The following is a 15376-nucleotide window of genomic DNA, read 5'->3' as shown; positions in this document are numbered from 1 at the left end:
GCCACACAGCTAGTCAGAGGTAGATCTGGGATTTTGATTTATGTATATCAGACTCCCAAAGTTGTATTAGCAGCCACAGTTTTGGTCTTGCCCTCTCTAGAAATAATGTCTTCCGTGCATTTACCGTTAAGCACTTAGTCACATGGGATTATGACTTCTCTGAGATAGTCTGACTCCTGGCACAGTGTGCACGGGTCTGTAAACATGTGAATGATAAAAACATATATTAGTCTTGGTGCTATTTTCAACTTATGCTAGTTCTGAGCCATTGCAAAATTTAGTCTTTCTAACACCATTCAATTTCAAGAGGAAAATCACCCATTTTCATTGGGAAAATCTTTGGTCTTCTGTTCAACGCTTCCAATTCCGTACCACTCTCCCGTATCACCCAACAGAAACCTTGTTCTATAAATAACCCTGAAATGTTTGAATGGCTGTAGGTAGTTACCTCTCACTGGGTGTCTGAGGAATTCCTTTTTCATTTATGTGAGCTAGCCACACTGCCAGTGTCTCAGGTCCCATCATGTAAAACTCGTCACCAAAAACAAATGAACAAAAGCATGACCATTTCTGTTAGTGGTTCTGAATGTACACATTTTTCTAATGCTACCCGAATTGAGATGAAAGGGATTTGAAAAGGACCCTATGTCAGCAGGATCCTTCCTCTTTGGAAAGAAACATGGAGTCAAAGCACACAGGAACACTCCATGGTTAAGAGTGTGGCTGGGACCTGTTCTACATTAGCAAAGTTACTCAATTTTTCTGGGCCTGAGATTCCTAATTTACGCAATTCGGAATATTATACTAGACAGTGACTACATGTCAGAATTGTGAAGGAGATTCTTGAAAACACAGACTCCCAGTCCCCACTCAGAGATTCTGGTTCAGAAGGGCTGAGACTTGACCGGGAATCTCTGTATTTTAACCAGTTGCCCAGGTGATTCTATGGTGGACTGTCTTTGAAAAGAGATCATGGGAACCACACATAGTGGTCTATGCTTTAGGGGCTCTTTGGTGAGACTCCATTAAACCATTTTTGTTCCCACTTAGGATCCCCATTGCAAGGAGAGGAGTGCTAGCATCCCAGCTGCAAGTCTCCCATTCAAGGTTCTCGCTGCAGCCAGCAGTGTCCTTGGAGTCTAGTTCAAAGCTGGAGAGAGTGAACCATGGAGCCGGAGTCATTGGTGGAGGGGCCGGGCTGAAGGAAGTGAAGTGTTTCAGCCAGAATGTTCTGACGCACGACCAGGAAACCACAAGGCTGGTGGAAACCTTTCCAAGCCTGTGTCCTAGGATCAAAAGAGGTACAGGAAGCGGCTCTGCCAAGAGTCCTTTCTTCTGCTGGCTGGAACCCTGAGCTTCAGAGGCCCTCTGAGTCAACTCCCCGAGCAGATGCTGTCACCCAAGGAGCCATTTCTTGTTTGCTCTGAGGTGGCCCCAAAGGTGGGTGGAAATGAGTTGCTGTCTCTCTTTCTTGCTTCTTTCTTTTGGCAGAGGTTGCCATCTGATTGCAGACTCTGATTTTTCAGAAGCCATAGGTTACTGGCTTTTTACCCTTTTCCAACTGGCTATTGTTTGGTGCTCAGGGCCTACATAAAACACCAAATCCTAAAACTCTTACCAATGCCTATATCACCTGACCAGCAAATGTCAATAGCCTGGACTTCAACAGCAATGAACGTTCTCTACTTATCGCATCAGAACCATTACCCCTTTTCCCAGGCTGTTACTGTTCCTTTTGTTCAGTATAAGAATACACTTGACCAGGAATTCTGGAATTCTATTCCGATCCCCATCACGTCTAGATGCAAAGTCAAAATAATTGTGTTCCTATAAATTCTCTCTCTTTCCTTGGCCCAAGTAACTGCCAGTTGCTGTGCAATAAATCACATCATCATATAACAGAGACAGTTAATAGCTGAGACCAGCAGGATAACTGAGCCATGTCTTGAGAGCTAAATGAACGGAGAAATTGGACTGACCATGGAGCACTTCAGATTGATTGCTTAGTAATGGGGTATTTTTCCTGGAAAGACAACAGAATGATTCTGAACTATTGATTCTGTCGTGGGTTCAGGCTCCCATGTAGAGGAAAATAAAACAAGTGTGATACATTTTTCATTTGGCCCCCTGCCTGGCTCTTCTTGTATTGCATGCTTCCATTTTTATTCTTTAACCCCGACTAGATGACCCGGTGATAGTGTCTATGTGGCATCAAATCCGCGATCTTAACCTGCTTATTACTAAAATCTCAGCAAGTAGGAGGTGGCCTCCTACTATTAAGCTTTTATGAGATGATGCCCTGTGCGTGAGCTTAGATTTCAATCAGTTTAGAAAACGTGAAACATTCAGCGGGGAGAGGCCCATCCACCCTCTGCAAAGATTTAGGAGGTCAAGATTTGAGAGGCTATACCCGCAAACTGAGCGGAGACAATCAAGAGTTTTCTGGATTACTCCTCCCCTGGCACTGTTATGTAAAGCAGAGACTTTGCAAGCGCGTTGCCCTGCAGTGCATTTTGAGAAATGCCTTTTCAGGCATGTGCTAACTGTACACTGCTGACACCAAACATTTGAAAATAAAACCTCTTTTTTTTTTTTCTCTCTCTCTCTCTTTCTCCAACACTCTTGGCTCAGTTTATCCTACCACACCATACTTCAAAAGACTTCTTTATAGAAAGAATGTTTCAAAAATATAATATTCCATCTGTTATTTCAATAATACATGCTCTGGGACTCTCTTTATGAACCATTTTCCTTTCGTTGCTCCCATTTAGATGTATAAATATTTGATTCAGAAGCCCTGAGGAATAGTCAGCCAATCAGGTCACTGAGTCGGGAACATTCCTAACCCTATAATTTTGTCTATAGCAGGCACCTCCCGCTGTGGAACTAACTGCTAAGGGATTACAGCAATGTAATCCTCAGACTGTTCCATCTCAAGGTTACTCTGAAGTGGAGAGAAGGAAGCAGTTTTAATTTTGATAAAATAAACTTTATTTCGTAACTTTATTATTTGTTTTTCTTTCTCCTTTCAACACTTCATAATAGACGTGTCTGGTAATTGGAAGTCAGCCTCCCTGGTTGAGGTGCCTGAGGCCACCCCCTATTCTTGTAGCTTTTTTAAGAGGTGGCCACACAGTGTTTGGTCTTGCAATTCCAAGGTGCAGAACCTGACTTTTTTCTACCTCATGTGCACTGAACCAAGCCATACACTGCCTCTTATGAGACATACTCAGATGGTGCTTTCCCGACGGGTGGCAATAGACGATGCACTAGCACTGTCCTACCACCCAAATTTGTTCGAAATTGCAAACCATGTGCAAAACTCAACATTTTTCTACTTGTTAGACTTTGTTCACCAGACCTCTACTTCAGCAATTATTGAGGCATTTAAGGTTCTAACTTGAATGTCATGGGAACCCCTCTTTGATATAAACTCATATATGTTGCCAAGAATAAATGATCTTTATGGATGAAATTTAATGTATTTTGAATCTTGCTCAAAGAGATCTTTTGCTGGGTGTAAGGAATAAAATAAAAATTCCCTTTATAAAATTTTATAGCTAGATGGGTAGGGAAAAATGTTTTCCAGGATAAAAATATTTTCCTATCTCTTCTTAAATTTAAAAAAAAACCCCACAAAATTATCAATATGCACCTAAAATTGAGCCTAATTATTAGCATGTAAATAGCAGACAATAGGGCAAAAATGTGGCAGAGCTTTAGAAATGTCTACAACTTTGACAAAATAATTGTTTTTAGAAGTTTACTTAGGAAATAATCAGGAACTCATCACATAAAAGTATATATGCAAAAATGTTTATCATTATGTTATTTAAAAGAGTGAAACAGGTAGAGCTGAAATTTAGAAGAAAGTACTCGTTAACCGTCTGAATAAGAATTGACATATATTTTGTTTTGCTCTTAAAAGATTTTTGTCTTAAGTAGTATTTCTAAGTATTCATTTGAACCTTGCCATTCCTTAGTGTTAATGAGTTAAACACTGTACTAAAAAGTGCTTAGTTCAATCTGGGCACAATAGATGTTAAGCTGATAACCTCTAGCGGAGTGGTTCACTTTTACTTTCAGGCTATGACAGAATAGCTTGTATCTGACCAACACTCCCACGATAACAACTTAAAAATCTGGATAAATTAAGCAAATAATTTTGATAGCGTAAGGATTGACAACTTCAAAATAATAAAGCAAAGAGGTGAGCCTAACATTTGGAGCTGCTTTTCCCATGAAGGTATTTTCCAATTTAACAGCAGCCAAGAAACTGGGACATTGAGGGCAGCTCTTAGCAGTTTTATGGAATTGAAGGAACAAAAAAACTTAGAATTGGAGTCTGTGGCGATGTTAAGTATCTAGTAAATAACCAGGCTTTCATTTGGGATGCTGACTACATCCCAGGACTACAACTTAGGAGTAGGAATGAACAGAATCAGCCCTTGCAGAAATTGAAACAAACCCTGAAGTATAAAGTCATCCTGCCTAGGCTTACAGTCCACTAGCAGCAAAGTAAATGTTCTGTGCAGGAAGATACCGTCATCAGAAACTTCCAACAACTTAAAAAATATTCCATTCTCAATGCTAGCATTTAATAAAATATTGTCAGACGTTCCAGTAGGCAAGACCAAATGATCAACAATGAAGACAAAAAACACTCAAGGAATAAAAATGAAAGAGACCTATAGGAAAACATTTGTTAGAGTTTTCAGACACGGGCTTTTAAATATAATTAATGTTTTCAAGAACAAGGTGATAAGTTTCAGCAGAGAAGTAGAATCTATGAAAATAATTGAATTGGAGTTTTAAAATAAAAAAATACAATAACTGAATTTTCAAAATCAGTAGATGGGTTTCAGAGAAGATTAGACATAGTCAAGATATAATTAAATGGATTGGAAGATAAGTCTCTAAAAAAACATCCAGAATAAAATACAGAGAGACAAAGGAAATGACTGAAGATAAGAGACATATAGGACATAGAAAGAATGGCAAATAGCTGTAATTGCAGTCCTAGAAGAAGGAAGAGAGAGAATGGATCAAAAGCAATATTTGAAGAAATAATGGCTGATAATTTTTCAAAACTGCTGAAAAACACCAAGAAGTGTTATGAGTGCCAATTAGGAAAATGTAAAGAAGACAACACCAAGGAAAAGCATAATGAAGCTACTTAATGCCAAAGAGATGGAGAAAAATCTTAAAGCTTCCAGATAAAAAGAACTTTGATTTCAAAGAAACAATAAAAAAACAACTGACTTCTCAATCGAAATGATGGAAGCTGGTATATAATGGAAATCATACTCTAATAGTTGAAAAATAAAGAATTTCTTATCTCAAATTCTGTATCTGGTAAAATTATCTTTCAAAATTAAGATAACATAAAGACATTTCTAAGCAAATACTGAGATTCTTCATCAGCAGTATAATGTCACTAAAGGTAATTTTAATGGGAGTTCTTCATGCAGAAGAAAAAAGATCATACATAGAAGAATTGGAATGCAGGAAGAAATATAGTACAGCGATTATATTTAAGCCAAAACTGAATAAAAGCCAAATAGCCATGAGTAACGGAATGGATAAATTATCTTCTATGTACATAAGGTTGAAGTACTAAATAAGCAATGACAATAATCAAACTACAGTTACATGAATCACTGTAGTTTGGGTGAATCTCACTCAACATTATGAAAGGAGCAAGACAGAAACAGTATATGTTAGACAGGGATACACTCATAAATTTCAAAAAAAACCCCACAAAAACATGTACAATGTTAGAAGTAAGAACATTGTTACCTGTGGTGGAGGGTATAGTAACTGGAAAGAAAGGGTTGTAATAATTTTTTGTTTTGTATCTGGCTCCCCATTACCTGGTGTGTTTACTTTGAGAATATTGGTGAAATTATACAATGATGGTTTGTGTATATTGCAGTCAAGGAAAGGGGAAAATACTCCAGAGAGAGTTTTGTTCACATTATGGGAAAAATACAATTTTTTTTTTTTTTTTTTTGGAGTGAAAGAATGAGAAAGGAGTACAGAAATAGCTTATTTGAGTTTGACCTCCTTAAAAGGGATTTTTAATAATTTGGAGACTACTCCGTGGAATTTTGGGATTTTAAAAATCTCAATGCCTAAGGATTACAAGGGTTATAATTAGTGTTCAGTCATGACTTTCGATTCTTGAGACTGTTAGGCATAAATACTCTCCTTAAATGAGACATTCCTTTCATTAATCTTGACTAATGAAGAAAAATGTGGCCATTTACATGTGGCCCATTGCAGACTGTGATTTAGAGCACGGGCGAATCCCAAGGATGTGTTACTCATTGATACATGGGGTAGTTATTTCACACTATGTCGGCCTCATGATTCACAGACCCACAGGGAAAAGATGTAGGCGGTGGGTAGGCTTTAAACTTTCTTAGAAACTAACAAAGTTGAAAACTGAACAGAAACCTTAGGAAGCTCTGGGTTGTTATAAGAATAAAGGGGGTCGGGGAGATAAGCCTCTGGAGGGAGACCCCCAAGCTGGACGGCAGAAGCTCCAAGTCGTCTGTTCTTAGGAGACCCATTCAGATAAGAGTGAATCCATAAAAATCCAGTTGTTTTTCTTTTTCTTTCCTTTTTTGCTTTCAACATGTGTGGAAAAGCTAGGAAACTATCTCAGCTGACAAACTTTTACTTACCGGATGCTTAAAGATGGGCTGATTTAGTTTGAGCGAGAGGTTTCTATTCAGGAAGCCAAGAGGCTGAGTAACAGCTAGTGCAGGGGTTATACACTACAGCGGGACACTTCTCCAAAGCAGAGAGTTAGCCTCCAGTGGACTGCAAAGCAGAGTTCTGTCTTTACTTTGTTTTAATTAAATTTATGGGGGTGGCAATCGTTAGTAAAATTTCATAGGTTTCAAGTGTGCATTTCTCTAATACATCATCTATATAGCACATTGTTTCTTCCATGACATTTGTATATGCTTAGAAACTAACATGGTCAAATGCTTATTTTCTCAAATACATATTACAATGCTGCACCATAAATGTTTTCATGTTCTCAACAAGGGTCTTTAATCAGTTTGGCATAGTTTTTAATCTTTGCAAAAATAAATTTTACCAACAGTAAAATGATCTTAATACGTTTGAAGCAGTTTATTCTTTCTCTAGAATTTTTGCTATCTTTTAATGTGATGGTGGCAAATACACTTTTCATTTTTTTTTTTTTTTTTTGGAGGGAGTGAGAACAAAGAAAAATAAGAGCACTTTTCGTTTACCTTTCCATTTTCTCCAGCAGACATGGAATCATCGTGACAATTCGAAAGGAGTGCTGCCTCCGTGATACCTGTTCCCTAATGTTTTTTGTGTGACCTGTGTGTCAGCTCTATACGACTTCCAGAAGCTTCAAGGTAATGAAATATATTTCTTCCTGGAACCATCCTGACAGCCACTGGTGTCATGCATCCCTCACAGAATCGCCTCATCTTCTTCCTTAATAGATTTGCATTCTAGGGGTTCCAAGATAACATAGAGACTCACTTGGCTCACAGAATCTTGGGAAATTTGATAGCCCTCAAAATGGAAGTGACACCCTGGAAGAGAGCAATTCAGTTTCCCTAGACTAGTTCAAAAGAGGGTATTTTGATAAAGACATTTTGATAAAGACATGCCACATCCATATGAGACTGTGAAAGTTATGTTTGTTGGAACAATAAGCTTTCTGTTCTTCCTCTCCTGTAACAGACTTTGTCCTCTGGCTACAGGGTGGGTATCTCAGGTCCACGTCTCGTTGGTTCCAGTAATTGGATGAAGGGTGGGCATAGGACCTAAGAAAGGTCAGTCATAATCTTTCCCTGGGACTCGTGTGTTCCCTGAGGTGTCCAAGACAGGGGGATGTTTCCCCGGGGTTGTGAGCAGATATGGGGAGAGAACGTGCTTGCTGACTGAAGCCCAGTCTGGGGGTTCTATGGCCATCATCTCTGGTTAAAGACACAGAGGCTCTGAGCCTCTCATCCCTTCTCTCACTTCTCTGAATTGCTCAGGTGTGCTCCACAGCTTCGTGAGTGAAAGAACTCTCTTCTTGTACAAGCCAGTTAGAGGCGATTTCTGTGACTAGCAACTTGAAAAGTCCTAATGAATAATAGGACATTATCAAGTGTCCTAGGAGGGCCAAGAACTGCCAGTGGCCCCCAATTTGGAGCTACTTCTTTCCAGCATCTTATCCAAATGTGTCCTCTCCTTTGTAGGGGCCCATGGACATTAGATATCTGCCGTATATATTGGGATCATTCCCAAATAGTCCCAGCTCTTCACATGGCACTGCTTCTCAAACTTCATTGTGCTTTGAGGAGCTAAAAATCTGATTTTTTTTTTTAATATCAAATGTGACCAGACATCTATGTTATGACCTTGACTGGCACAGAGAAGATAGTAATATCTGCTCTATTCTAAGCACTGTGCCAGGCAGAAGTTTAATGAATTTGTAAATGGTCTTAGACCTCAAGCTACTTAAAGCCAGAGGTCTCTTTATCTATATAAAAAAAGAATATCCTATGCAGCATTTATTATTAGTAAAAGAAATAATGGCTGATACAAACGGTGAGCAATTTGGGAATGAAGAAGAAACGATCACGGTGGGCTAGGAAAACTAAAGAGACGTGGAATTTGAGCTGAGTCCCGAAGGAAAGCTCGGTTCAGGTTGTGCAGAAGGAGCCGGAGTTTTCAGAGAGGAGAAATAAGTGGTGGGGACCAAGGCTGAAAAAAAAAAAAAAAAGGATGCAAATCCGTGTGCCAGGAATGCAGGCTTGATGAAGAGGACACTCACTCCATACCGTCAACCATTTGATCCCGTTCGCATCTTTACTGACCATCCTTTCCAATTACGATTTCTTGATGGATTTCGATCTGCGGGTGAGAGGAAGGAGCTCACTACCCCATCTGGAGCTCTCCTTGACACATGGTCCCTCAAACCACTCTGTATGCTTCTATTCTCCATGCATCCATGGGCTTCCCTTCTGATCATTCATCAAAGTAAGGGGCCATCTGCGCTCTGCTCCGTCTGCTCCACAAATGAAAGGAAGGCATGTGTTATGTGGCTCCATTCCAGCTTCCCCTTCTTTACATCTGCTGTGCCCCTTTGAACAGCCCATGGGGCATAACTGATGGCTCACCTTCCTGCAAGGTGCATGACCCTTTGCTTTCAGTCCTATTTTACTTTGAAAACTACCTGCACCTCCTGCTGTTCAGGTGTTATTGTAGAAACCCCTACCGTACACCAAACCACTGGTTGTTTAGACTTCTTTGGCAGTAACCCATTTTACCAGTGAAAGGTGCTAAAACCTTTCCCTGAAGGAAATCCAACATTTTAGCCAATTCTTCTATTACAGGAAGAATAACAGCTTTCAATTTATATATCCCAGTCCCTTTGAAGTACATTATTGATGTTTGCTAACCAATCTCCTGGGTTCCTCACCTCACAGTAGAGGGTTTGAAGCTAGAACAACCTGGAAAGTACAGTCTAAAATGAATGAAAATAGGCCTGGGAATGAAATAATACAACTAAAAAGAATATAGCAAGCGCCTTCCAAAAACTGTGTGTGTGTGTCTGAATATGTAATCGACACATGCGTTTTTCACCCCAACCAGAGAAGCAGAGAAAGACCTGTTGATGACTAGGAGAAAGGAAATTTTAAATTTTATATTGGAGTAGGAAAAAAAATCACTTTCCCCCAATTTTTTGTGTCCTAGATAAGTATTTAACCTTTCTGATCCTCACTTCGCTAATCTGTAAATTGATGATAATGAATGCCTATGGCAAAGAATTTTTATTAAGGACTAAATATTGAGCACAGAGCCTAGTATATGGTAGGCACTCAAATAGTTATCCCAGTGCTTGGAATGTAGAGGGGACTCAATAAGTACACCCTATTTGAAAAAGTAAATGAGTGAATGAAAATAATATGCCGAAAGCACCTCATCTTCCAGGCACATAGTTGTTATAATTTGGTGACTCTTACGCTCCTAGAAAGATATATTCCCGTCATTATTTCTATTGCGATTGATATATGTTCCCTGCTTAGCCTGATGTGGAAACTCTATGAAACGTAAAAGCTAGACTACAGGAATAGTCTTAACCAGCATATACTCATCTTATTGTTACCACGTGGCACTGGACACATCCCTAAGGCCTATGTGAGCCGGGATCATTCTTATTTAGAATTTCAAACAAAAAGTAAGTCTCTGAGAACAATGAGGAAACAGAAAGCAAAGGTTTAATTAAGGATCAATTTAGGGCAGTGAAAAAGGCGGGTAAACAAAATTAAAGGAGACAGGTGATTGTTTTAACAGCTTTATTGAGATACAATTGATACACCATAAACTGCATGTATTTAAACTGTACAATTTGATGGGTTTTGACATATACGTATATGTCATATGTGTATATGACATATGTGTATATGACATGTGTGTATATGTGTATATGCATGAAGTTGCCAACATTGTCAAGAGAGTTTAATCAAGCACATCAGTCACCCACAGACGTGTCCTCTCACCCTCGGTAGTCTTGTTTCCTGGTAATCCAGTGGTTTGTTTGTTTGTTTTTTTCTATTGCTATAGATTAGCTTGGATTTTCTAAAGTGTTATATAAATAGAATTATACAGCACGTGCTCGTCTTATTGTCTTTCATTCAGCATAGTTCCTTTAAGATTCATTCTTATTGGTGCGTTTATCAACAGTTCATTCCTTTTTATTTCTAAGTAGTAAGGTATGGCTGTAATGTACGTTGTTTGTCCATTCACCTGTGGATAGACATTTGGGTTGTTTTCTGGTTTTGACTATTGCAAATAAAGCTCCTGTGAATATTGGTGTCCAAGTCTCTGTATGTGTATATTATTTTATTTCCACCTGGGAGTAGAATGCCTGGGTCATGGTAGGTGTGTGTTGAACTGTTTAACAAGCTGCCAAATGGTCTCCTGACATGTTTCCACCAGCACCCAGGTCCTCCTCATCCTCGCCAGTCCTTGGGAAAGTCATTCCTTTTAGTTTTAGCCATTCTAATAGGTGTGTAACAATCTGATGTTCATTTGCATTTCCCTAATGACTAAGATGTTGAGCATCTTTTCCCGTGATTGGCTGCCATCTGTGTATTTTGGTGAAGTGTTTGTTCATATCTTTCGCTCAGTTTTTATTGAGTTGTTTGTTTTCTTATTGAGTTTTAGGTGTACTTCATAGATTCTGGAAACAAGTTCTTCATGAGAGTTACGATTTGTAAATATTTTCTCCTAGTCTGTGTCTTGTCTTTTCATGTTAACAGTGTCTTTCAAAGAGTAGATATGTTTAATTCTAATGAAATACAACGTATTAGTCGTGTTTTTGTTTGATGGAGTATGCTTTTGGTGTCCGCTATAAGAAATGTTTTTCTTCAGGAAACTATGGTTTTAGGATTTACCTTTAGGTCTCTGGTTCTTTTTGATGTATGCATGTAGTAAAGGGTGTGAATCGCATGCATACTTTGCATTTGGGTATTCAGTTGCTCCAGTACCAATAGTTAAGTAGTGTCTTTTCTCCACAGAATTGCCTTAGCATCTTTGTAGCAAATCAGTTGTCTATGTTAAGTGTGGGTCTATTTCTGGACTCTATTGTTTTCCACTGATCTACTTTTCTGTCTTTACATGATTAATGTAGCTATAAGATAAGTCTTTGGTTTAAAGACTTTATTCATCTCTCCCAGAGGTGTACTGATTATTGTACATCCTTTGCAGTTTCATATGAATTTTACAATCAGCTCGCCAAGTTATGTAACAAAGAAGTCCGATGGGATTCTGAATCTGTTGAATCTACAGACCAATTTAGGGAGAACTGACATCCTAATTATATTGAATATCTTTAGCCACAAACACAATATATTTCTTTATTTATTTGGGTCATCTTTTATTTCTCTCAGCAACATTTTGAAGTTTTTAGCATGCAGGTTTTGTAAATCTTCTCAGTTTTATCCCTAAGTAACTCATATTTTCTTAGGCTATTATGAATTATGTATTTTTAAAACTTCAGTTTCTTATATTTTTCTTTCTCGTACACAGAATTAAAATTGATTTTTGATTATTGAGCTGGTATCCTGTAATCTTGCTAAATTCACTTATTATTATTATAGTTCTAGTAGCTTTTATATAGATTCCATTGGCCTGCCTACATAGAGAATACGTTGGCTGTAAATATAGTTTTATTTCTTCCTTTTCAATATGGGTGCCTTTTATTTATTATTCTTAACCACATTTCACTGGCTAGAACCTCCACTAGAATGATAATAAGGAATGGTAGAGGAAGCATTTTTACTTTATTCTTGAACTTAGCAGGAAGACATTTAGTCTTTTACCATTAAGGATGATATGAGCCATAGGTCTTTCATAGATGCCCCTTGATCTAGTTGAGGAATTTTCCTTCTATTACTAGTTTACTGAGAGTTTTGATCAATAATGGATATGGAGTTTGTCTAGTGTCTTCCCTGCATCTATTGATGATCATACGGTTTTTCTTTTTATAGTTTAATATGGTGAATCACATTGATTGATTTTATATGTTAAACCAACTTTGCATTCTTGGAACAAACGCCACTTGTTACTGATATATTACCCTTTTTTTTGTATTGTTGCATTTGCTTGGATAAAATATTGTTTAGAACTTTTGCTTCTTTACTCATAAATGATATTGGTCTGTAATTCTCTTTGCTTTTAATGTCTGTTCTCTGGTTTGGTATTTGAGTAATACTGGAACCAAATAATAATTTGGGAGGTATTCTCTCAGACTTTTCAATTTCCTGAAGGAGTTTGTGCCAAACTGGTATTATTTCTTCCTTTAATGTTTGATGGAACTTATCGGATCAACAACTTAAATGAAATGGACCAATTAATTCCTTGAAAGACACAAACTACCGAAGGTCACTCAAGAAGACATAGATAATATTACAGCCCTAAATCCAATAAAGACATTGAATTTGTAGTTAAACATCTTCCCATAAAGATTATGATTGGACTTGGTGGGTATAGTTTTCTTTATATTTCTTGTGGTTGGAATTGATTGAGTTTCTTGGATCTTTGGGTTTACAGTTTAATCCAATGGCCATTATTTCTTCAAGTTCTTTTTCTATCTCTCCAACATCTCTCTCTGAGGCACTTATATTAGGCTGATTGAAAGTGTCACACAACTCACTGATGCTTTTCATATATTCTTTTTTTTTAAATTAAAGTTTACTGGGGTGATAGTCGTTAGTAAAGTTACATAGATTTCAGGTGCACGATTCTGTAATACATCATCTATATCTTTTAATTCTTTTTACTCTGTGTGCTTTACCTTGGACAGTTTCTGTTGCTTTATTTTCACGTTCACTTATCTTTCCTTCTGCAAGATCCTATCTGCTGTTAATCCCATCCAGTGTATTTTTCATCTTGGACTTTTTTGTTTTCATCACTAGAAGTTTGATTTGGTTTTAAAATTTTCTTTTATGTTTCTACATAACGTTTGAACATATGGACTACAGTTACAACAACCATTTTTATATCCCTGTCTGCTAATTCAACCATCTGCGTCAGTTCTGTGTCAATTTCAGTAGATTGCCTTCTCTCCTCATTATGGATTGTATTTTCCTGCTTCTTTGCATGCTTTATAAGTTTCGATTGGGAGCCAGGCATTTTAGATTTTATATTTTGGGGTACTGGACATTTTTGTATTCCTATAAATATTCTTGAGCTTTCTTCTGGGATGCAGTTGCATTACTTAGAAATAGTTTGATCTTTTTGGGTCCATGTTTGAGATTTGTTAGATGGGACCAGAGTATGATCGAGGACTAATTATCCCACCAACCAATGCAATACCCTTCCGAATACTCTCCCAATTCCTTGTGACTTTTTGTGAAGTTTTCTTGGGATGATAGTGCAAACATTCTTCCTGGCCCTCTGTGATTGATAGGAACTGTCACCACTAAACTTTTCAAGTAGTTCTTTCCCTGGCTCTAATGGTTTCCTTACATGCCTGTACTGATCAGAACTCTACTGAATACTCAAGGGAGGATACTTTGCAAAGCTCAGGAGTTTTTCTCTGCACAGCTCCAAGTTGTATTCTCAAGTTGGTCACCTTTGTGGGCAAACGGGGCGTGATCTCACCAGGATCTTTTGAGAGGCACATACAAGAATGCTTGCATTTGTCCACTCCAAGGCCAACAGCAGAAGTGTTTACACCTGATCTCTCCTCTGCCATTGTTTGAGGCTCAGCTGCCCGCAGATGCCTGCTAAGTGGCATCATGCTGGCATCCTGTGCTGAGGCATCAGGGAAGCCCCAGGGCAGAAAACAAAAGCAGGTTACACTTGAGGTGAGGTGCTATCAGCTCATGTGAGTGGAGGCCTCCAGGGCTGCATGCTGAGGTGAGGCTGGAAAGACATCAGGTGGGGAACAATAGACATCTGATGCAGGTTATGATTTAAACATGACTGTGACGCAACTTCACCACTAAGTTGAATGTTGACATGATGTATACATTGGAATTATCTAGACATAAAGTATTAAATAAAGAATAAGACAGCTCAATTTTTGAATAAACTCCTTTAGCTGGAGGTATATTTATAACAATGCCCTACTGCAAACTAGGTTATAGAATTTAACATTTTTCATTATTTTCCAAAAACTTTAAACTATATGAAGATATACTGTCTGTGAGAAAACATTTTTAACATTTTAGTATAAAAACATTTAGTATACACAGAAAGTAGTGAGGCTAATACAATGAGCACCCCCAAACCGCGCTCCCCTCAGTTTTAATAATCATCCACTCAGGTCACTTTTGTTTCATCTATATGTCCACCTCCTGCCATTCAATTATTGTGAAGCAATTCTTAGACATCATATCGTCTTACACAAATTGTTTCAGTAAGTACTCTCTAAAAGATAAGAATCACTTAAAAACTTCATCAGTGAAACAATGTTTTCAAATCCAGGAAGGGTTAAAAAAAATAATTACAATTATTTAATATAATGAAACCTCTAGTCAGTGTTGAGATTTTTCTGATTGTTTCATTATCTTATTTTTATTTTTATTTTTTTTACAGTTTGGTTTGTCTGAATCAGAATCCAAACAAGGTTCACACATTTTCAGTGGTCATATCTTTTGTGTCTTTATTTATTGAAGAAACTTGGTGATTTGTTCTGTAGACCTCTCCATAAACTGGATTTTGTTCAAAATCTTTACAAAACGTAAAGTAATCAAACCTTTAGAAAAGTCTAGCAGAACGTACTAAGGAATTAGCTAATGTAGGATCCCAGTTGTTTTTCCTCACCTTTGTCACTAAGAACCATTTTTGCACAAAGCAGATGATTTATCCATTTTAGTGGTCA

At 37.9% G+C, this 15376-nt stretch overlaps 1 long non-coding RNA gene across 1 annotated transcript in view; it reads left to right on the top strand.

The window, feature by feature from the left end:
- The first annotated feature begins 1056 nt into the window (after window positions 1-1056).
- LOC148756608 (uncharacterized) overlaps window positions 1057-15376 on the top strand; it is a 157491-nt gene continuing 143171 nt past the window's right edge. The window contains exons 1-2 of the long non-coding RNA XR_016022705.1: window positions 1057-1440; window positions 7289-7400. This is a non-coding gene — a long non-coding RNA (uncharacterized LOC148756608). The remainder of the gene's footprint in view (window positions 1441-7288; window positions 7401-15376) is intronic.

Source organism: Rhinolophus sinicus, chromosome 11, assembly GCF_057876585.1.
Source record: "Rhinolophus sinicus isolate RSI-liver-muscle chromosome 11, RSI-T2T, whole genome shotgun sequence".
Taxonomy (NCBI): Eukaryota; Metazoa; Chordata; class Mammalia; order Chiroptera; family Rhinolophidae; genus Rhinolophus; species Rhinolophus sinicus.
Note: the sequence above shows the minus strand (reverse complement) of the source record. Positions and strands in the feature narration are given on the sequence as shown.